An 8,366-nucleotide genomic window follows, 5' to 3' on the forward strand; every position below is an offset into this window, starting at 1 on the left:
TCTTTATTCTGCCGCTATCATGCCAGTTCCTGAGCTGGTGGAGCTGACCAGTGGCTTTGCGCGGCGCCCAGGTGCTCCTGAAGGGGTCTGCAAATTCAGTGGTTTTTCTCTCACCCAGGTATTGAGGATCAGATTTGCAGTCTTTCTGCAGCCTGGGCTCCACTCACTGAGCTGTGCTGTCCAGCTTTACCTCCCGGGTTTAGCGTGGGGCAAAGTGGCTCCTGCAGCCCTTGGAACTTCCAGGGGCCCGGTTTTTCCGGAGAGTTCCCTTCTGGGAACTTCCCAATCTCCGATTCCCTCGCAGTTATCTACCTTATAGTGAGTCCAGGGTGTTTCCGTTTGGGTTAAAACTTGTAGTAAGTGAGTCTATAGTCCGTTTTCAGTTCTCAATTCCTATGCAGGCTTGGACGAGGTGATCTCGGTGTCTTTACTCTGCCGCCATCTTCTGGAAGTCCTCTCATGAGTTAGTTTTTAAGACTTTCTGATACTTAGTTTAGTTTAGTTTGTCTCTATTCCACATATAAGTGACACCACCATCCTGTAGTGATCTTTTTCCTTATGATTTGCTCCACTTAGCGTTATCCCTTCCAACTCCATACATGTTTCTACAATGAATGAGTTTGACTAATTCTTGATGGCTACGTCTTTGGTCCACTAGTCTGATTTGGGTGCTTAAGTTGTTTTTGTATCTTGTGTGTAGTGCTGCTGTGAACATAGAATGCAGGCCTCTTTTCAAATGAGTGTATTTTGTGGGATAGATAATCTAAGAATGAAAGCAATGGGTGGTATTAGTCTTTTGATAAACACACTGCTTTTTATAGGGACTGTCCTTGTTTGACCCACCAACAGTGAAGAGAGTTCCCTTATCTCCACACCCTCACCAACACTTGTTTCTGATCATTTTGATAAATATTATCCTCACTGATGTGAGCTATGTCTCATTGTATTTTGAATTTGCATTTCCTTGATCAGTTACAATGATCACTTTTCATACGTCTATTGGCCATCTGTATGTCTTCTTTGCAGAAATGCCTATTTAGATCCTTTGCTCAATTTTTGATTGGGTTTCTTTTTGTTGCATTGCATGAGCTTATTGTAGACCTTTACTATAAGTCCCCTTTAGGTGTATGATATACAAATATTAGAAAAAAAATTATCTTAAACCTGAGACCTAAGTGAAACTCAATAGTTATTGAAGGCAAGAACATTTAGGAAAAATTTTTTTTAAATATTTATTTATTCATACAGAACTGGGGTACAGGCCAGAGATGCAGAGGGTGAGAGGATTCACCAGGGACAGAGTGGGGAGCAGAACAGGCAGATCGAGGAAGTACACTGCTGAGGGGAGCAGCAGGAGGGTCAGGAGAGGTCTGCCACGGGTCAGGAGAGGTCTGCCACGCCATGTGGATCTCCTCCGGGGCAGGTGGGGATCGAACTCATGCGGAAGTGGCTTGAGCTTCTTAGTGCAGTGCTTTAACCCGCTGCGCCACCAGGGAGGGCCACATTTAGGAAATTTTTAAAAATTAAAGTTTAAGCTGTACAATGGGAAGATTTCAGATGTTAAAGAGACAAAAAAGAAAGAGCAGTTGACTGTAGCTGGCTGATAGGTATAGGGTGTCTCTCCAGAACTAATTTTATAAAAAAGGGAGTGACTAATTTTGTTTTTTAATAAAATCATTGGGGGGGTTGGTGTATGGACTATGTGTAAGAATAGGGTAAGCAGCCAGGAGAAAGTTATGTGATGGTTGAAACTCAGCCAGAAAAGAGAAAATAGTAGCCTGGGCCATCCAGGCTACTATACTCATTCAGAAGATATACATTAAACAGTATTTATATTTCAGCCAATACAAAAATAAATACAAAAGTGAATCATATTTATAATGCTTGGTGAGTATTTGGGTTGGGATATGAAAACCAGATTTTCCAATGACTTGGATTCAGGAAATATTAAGGAGATTGTATGGTGGAAGTCAGATGAGTTCAGTTTCAACTATGTTACATTTAAAGTAAGAGATCTTGTCAACAGGTGAGTCTGGGTTATGAGAAGAGAGATCTAAGGTAGAAATCATTAGGGGTAATCAACTTCTATATAATTATCAAAGTCGCTAGAAATGAGAATAAACAAAGAAGGTAGGTACATAGAGAACAAAGAGGTGTCTAAAAATAGTTCTGTACAAAATTAACAAGCAGGGGTTGGGTGAAGGAATATAGTTGAAAAGGACACTTGAAAGAAAAAGGCATGCATTTAGGATAAAATTATCTGATTTTTTACTAAGCAAGTGTTTCAAGGTTAAGAATGACTGGTTAACATACATGTAACCTCTTCATCATCATAATCATTAACAGATATAAAAGGAAAAATAAAAATGTCTAAGAATACAAGTATTCTTAGTCTGAAAGACTTTAAAATCTGACTCAATTATAACTTACTTGAAGATGGTCAAAAGTTCTTTTCCTCCACCCAACCCCCAAACACACTTATATTCATTATTTCATTAAACAAAATTAATATTTTGGTTCAGCAAAATGTTAAGGTAATAGAAGATATGTACCCATAATATCAACTGAATTACACTAAATTAACACTAGGTGACTCACAGAATTTTAAACAAGCTAGACAGAGAATCAGACTCACAAAACAAAACAGAAGATTCAGCGTTCTATAGCAGTTACAAATTTGTTATTTTTAAGTCACTACAGGCAGGATTAGTAAACTTGACTGTTTCCTCCCCTCAGATCTCTTAAGACTCAGTGCCTGTCACCCCCAACATTCATTGCCTTATTTTTCCCCCCTTAATTCTATTTGGGTTATGTGCCACCTCCTCAATGAAGGTGGGAGGCCAGGAGGAGAAACAAGAAACTTTGCACAGGGTCACTTTGACATTACACACAGTGCAGCAGAGTCAGTTACCCAGAAGTCAGTGTGCTACTACCAAAAGGAGGGCGACATTCCAGTGGCTACAAAACTCTGTTCTTATTTTTATTGGATTTGAGAATGGTTATTTATTAGCAAACATTTTTGTTTTTTCACAGTATAGGATTTTTGCCCTCAGGTGTAGTCCCCAGAGTTTTCCTACCACCAAAGGACCCCCCCACACACACTCCTTCCCTCAGTCTTTCCTGCCTTATCCCCTCGTCTCCTTTCCAGCCTCCCCCTACCCTGTTGTTAAATTTTCTTATGTGCTAGATGTTCAAAGGAAGCAAACTCCAGTTTTGTAGCATTAATTTTCACCATCATTTTTAGGAGGTAATATCAAAATTTACAGATGTAAACTGAACATATAAAAAGTTCATAGTCTAGTATCATATTTGTATGCAGCCTGAAATCATCTCTTCTATTAAGATGAAAAAACATTACACCATTTTGAAGTTTCTTAATGCCCATTTACAATCCCTACATTTTACAGCCCTCCACCCACCCCTCCCCAAGCAGCTACTGATCTATTGTCTGCCAATACATGATCATGTAACATTCTGGAAAATAAAATTAGAGGAATAATGCAATAATCCTACTTTGCCTGCATTTTTGCTCAGCATAATTACTTGAAAATTCATCCATACAACTGTCTGTATCAATAGTGTATTTCCCCTCAGTTTAATAGTATTCTATAGCTGCATTACGCTTTCTTTATCCTTTCATTGTTTTCAGTTTTTGTCAGTGGCAAATGCAATTGCTATGAATATTCACATACAGTTCCTTGCATGGATGTGTTGTTATTTCTAGGGAGTAATATTAGGACTGGAATGGCAAAGTGCTAAGATCTTTTTGTGAAAGATGGTAAGTTTCCCTTTAGTTCTCAACTAGGCAACTCTATGGCAGGCTCTACTTTCAGGGAAAATATACCAAAAACTTAAAAACCTGTCATCCCCAACATTCATTGCTTCCTTTTTTGTTTTTTTCCTTAATTCTTCAGAAATATTGGATCCCTGTTATCTAGTTAATACATTTATCACCTCATTTTTTGATGAGGGCATTTAATTCAACCCTCAACACTGTATTATGCCATTTGAACTTGCTACTAATTGCTATTAATTGTAAAATTGTATTTACACAGTATCTTCAAATCTTACCTTAATACCTTATAGCTAAAAATGTGTAACTTTTCAACCAAGCTCTCCCTGTTTCTCCCCATACCTCAATTCCTGGTAATCACCATTCAACTCTGACTTTGAGTTTGACTATTTTAGATTCCATATCCATGTGATATTGTGTATCATTTGTCTTTCTCTAACTGGATTCTTTTAGTTAAAGTAGGTGTACCTGAAGGACACTATTTTGATAGAAATGGCAAAATTTCCCTTTTGTGGCTGAATAATATTCCGGCACACAACATGCCTGCAACCCTATTCCTGCAACCCTATTCCTGCCCTCCCATACACACACACAGACAGTTTATTCATCTCACTAGTGGACAATGGGTATTTCCATTTCTTGGCTTTTGTAAATAATATTTCCATGAATTGAGGGGTGCAGATATTTAATGATTGCATTTCTTTTGGATAAGTAGAATCTGGGTCATTTAACCATTGAAGGAATCTCTATGCTGTTTTCTAAAGTGACTACACTAGCTTAGATTGCATTGCGTTGCAAGATAAGAATAGAAGTTTTTTTTTTTTTTTTTAATCTCCTCCACACCTTTGTTTGTGGTGGGGAATATCTCCCCCCCAAAATTAATGTAAAATACCACTAAAAATAAGAAGTTATGAATTTCCCTTTCTTTGTAAAAATGAATGGGGTGATATATTTTAATATTGATTTCTAAATCACATGCACTCAAACTTGTAAAAAGAGCTGGTCAGCTATATTTGATATTAATTTTGAGTTACATATATGATTCCTCTGAAGCTCTATGTAAAATTAAATTCAAAGGCAATTTTGGGTTTTACAAATGAAAACACAGATGAGACACTACTTTTGAGAATTTTTCTACTTCTCTAAGCTCCTTCGGGGTTTCTTCCTCTTTATTTTTGTTGGGGAAAAGCTTGGGAAAGTGGAGGTGGAGGATTCAAAAATGGGGCAAAATGAATGGAGGCACAGGGCTCTTTACTCTGTATTCACATTGCAAAACACACTTGCAGTCCTAGTCTGTAGGTTTACCTGTGTTTTTCTTTTGATTATGGGACGGGGGGGGAGGGAGGGAAATCAGGATAAATGGTAATCTTCCCTATGGTTCACATATTTTTTGTTTTGTTCTTTAATTTCCTAAACTAGAGATGTGCTGAACACAAGACAACATGTCACTCTTAAACGGGTTGCTACTTCGAGCTGTCACTTTTGATCAGAAAACACACATGTTTGGGCCATGAAACTTGCAAACAAAAATCAGGGAAATAAAAACAATTTCTATTTTCACTTAAAAATTCACACACTGTGGTGCTCCAAGCAGCATGTTGTAGTTAAGAAAACATGTCCTTCATTTGTCTTGCATCTATGGAAAATACAATTTGGAGAAAGTGTGAATCTGAACATTTAACTTGGAGCTTTCAGAGCTTTGGGGAATGCTATGAAGCTACATGAATTAAAGGCTGTAAAGTCTTATTCCCTACTTCTCAGCACTAATGTGGCCAAAGAGGATCTAACTCAGAAGTTGATAGAAACAGTTTGTGCTATCTGCCCAAACAGTCAAAATTGCCAAAGCAAAGCACGGCTTATGAATTCCCTGTGGGTTTCTGACACTAAACTGTAAATGCTTTCTTAAAACAGCTACAACAGGGCTTGACAAAACAGCAGAAACAATACTTTGGACAAATAATCACTAATTTCATTATTAGTCAAATCTCTGCCACTTTCTTTATCTGTCGAATCGAGCCTGCCACAATGGAATGCTAGAAATCATATTCTTTCCTTACAGTTTTTCCCACTATCATGGTTTTTCACCCTTTTTTTGCTTATATAATCACATTAGAGCAGGATTTTTCACTTTTAAAGGCTACAAAGCCCTGTAATACATAACTTTTTATGGTATATGACCCAATCACAAATTTACTGTTTGGAAAATATCACCAAACTTAAAAGTTTTTTAATATTCAATCAGGTTCAGGTAACTTTTGTGTCAAATATCAGCCCAACTAAAAGTGATTAAATACCTGTTCAAGTGGGCAAAATCTAGAAATTTGATAATACCAAATACTAGTGATGTAGAAGAAAATAAATTCTCAGTCATTGTTGTTAAGAATGTAAAAGTGGTACATCCATTTGAAAGATAGTTTCATATTCTAACAAAGTTTGACAAAGCTAAACCTCACCTTTTTGTGTGATGGGACCATGGCACTGCTTGATATGTACCCAGAGGAACTGAAAACTTATGTGTACACAAAACCCTGCAGATAGATGTTTATAGGTTTTATTCAGTTGCCAAAATCATTAATCAAAATGGATATGATGTTGTCCTTTAGTAGGTGAACAGATAAACTGGCACATCCAGAATAGTATGTAGTCATTCAGACATGAAGAGAAATGGAGGAAACCTAAGTGCACATTATTAAGTTAGAGTCCAATCTGAGAAGGATATATACTGTTTCTATATAATCTAGAAAAAGTAAAGCTATATGGAAAATTAAGAGGTCAGTGGTTACCAAACCTGCTGAATGCATAATACCAAAATAAACCATGAAGAATGGGTGACTAACGTAGCAATGCAGATTGATTTTTGACTTAAAAAAAAAAAACTGTACCATTCTGGAAAGTGATGATAATGGGGGTTTGTACATGTATGGAAGCATGGAGTAAGTGGGAAACTTTGTACCTACCTCTCCATTCAGGAATCTTATTATAAACCTAAAACTACTCTTAAAAAAAAAAAAAACTCCCAAAGAATGTACAACATTCTTTACAATAACCAAAATAGGGAAATAATCTACATGCCCAAAGACAAAAAAGTGTAAGAACATGTATGTAAAAACAATGGACTACAACATGGTTATTTTAAAAAGTTAAATCTTGTCATATATGACAAAATAGATGGAAATGGGAGGGATTATGCTGAGAAAATAACAAAAATCAGCAGATGTCACTCATGTGGAATATAAAGAAACAAAAAACAAAGGGACAAATCAAACCAAAACAAAATTCAATACAAATCTGACTCCAGAGGGGAGATGAGATGGGAGAACCCAGTGAACTGAAATTTAGTATTATGGGCACTACAATGGTACCCATGTCCTTGGTGAGGAATAAAACAAAGAGATGTGAATCTGTACTCATTAAACACACACAGTGGAAACCTTGATTGGGGATGAGGAGGAGAAACTGCAAACTAGGATAGTTTCTAACATATTTTAATACAAACCAAGATTACTTCAGTTAAAAATAGTTTTTAAAATACAGACTGGGCAAAATAAAGTTGGAGGAGATTGTATATAGAATAAGTATAAGAGACATAAGTATAATCTTTATTTAAAAATTATTAACTTGACAAACATGGCCAAATCATTTAAACTCAAGATTCTACTCTATTATCAAAGGCTAGTAACACTTGTCTTGCTGGGTGGTTTAAGGAGACTGTGAGATATTATATGTGGATGTAAGTTTTAGCTATAAAACCTTTAATGTTTAATTTTTGATGTAAGGTATATGTAATTGTACGATAGTTCATAAAATAATGGCATTGTGCAGCTCTACTGTGCATCAGCTTATCTAATACCCAATAGATCTTGTTGGCATTTGATAACTATTTTAGAAAAATCAGCCTATGACTATTTCTTCATTCATTGTATAATTAAAAATGAGATCATTTCCTGACCATTGAGAGTTTGTACTCAATGTTAATTATTTGCTTATAAATAGCAAGACACAGAAAAATAAAACTACCTTGCAACCTGGGCTATATTATAAGCCAACATGAAGCGGGTTTCTTTGTATCAAAGAATAAGGACAATGACTAATCTTGTGGTGCTCCATCTCTTTGCCTTTAGAGACCTTTATTTCAGTTGTGTGTAGTCTGTGGTTTGTAGTCAAATGGTCTTCACTGAGCTCCTGAGATCTGGAATAGGGGAAATGGGGTGGAAGACTTGGTGATGATGCAGAAAAGAAAGAAAAGTTTCCAAAAGGGATTATGGGGAACTTTGGACTGAATCTAGACTGCACTATCAACCCCATTTAAATTGTTCTTAGAGACACACTTGGATAGCTTAACTTCTCTCTAGACGTTGACTCCATAAAACATACCTCTCACTTCAAAAGGAATGAGTCCATTTAGTGCCTCTTCATCACAGAAAAGTAGCAATAAGCCAGAAATGTTCAAAAGTGAGAGGATCATAACAAAAGGATGTTAGACTTAGGTTAAAGTGGGACAATTTTGCCTCAAAAATAGCATTAATGGGATATAATCTTTAAATAGAATGAAAGTACAGAAGTCTGTACTATT

Source organism: Condylura cristata, unplaced genomic scaffold (genome assembly GCF_000260355.1).
Source record: "Condylura cristata isolate star-nosed mole 26May11 unplaced genomic scaffold, ConCri1.0 scaffold00005, whole genome shotgun sequence".
NCBI classification, from domain to species: domain Eukaryota; kingdom Metazoa; phylum Chordata; class Mammalia; order Eulipotyphla; family Talpidae; genus Condylura; species Condylura cristata.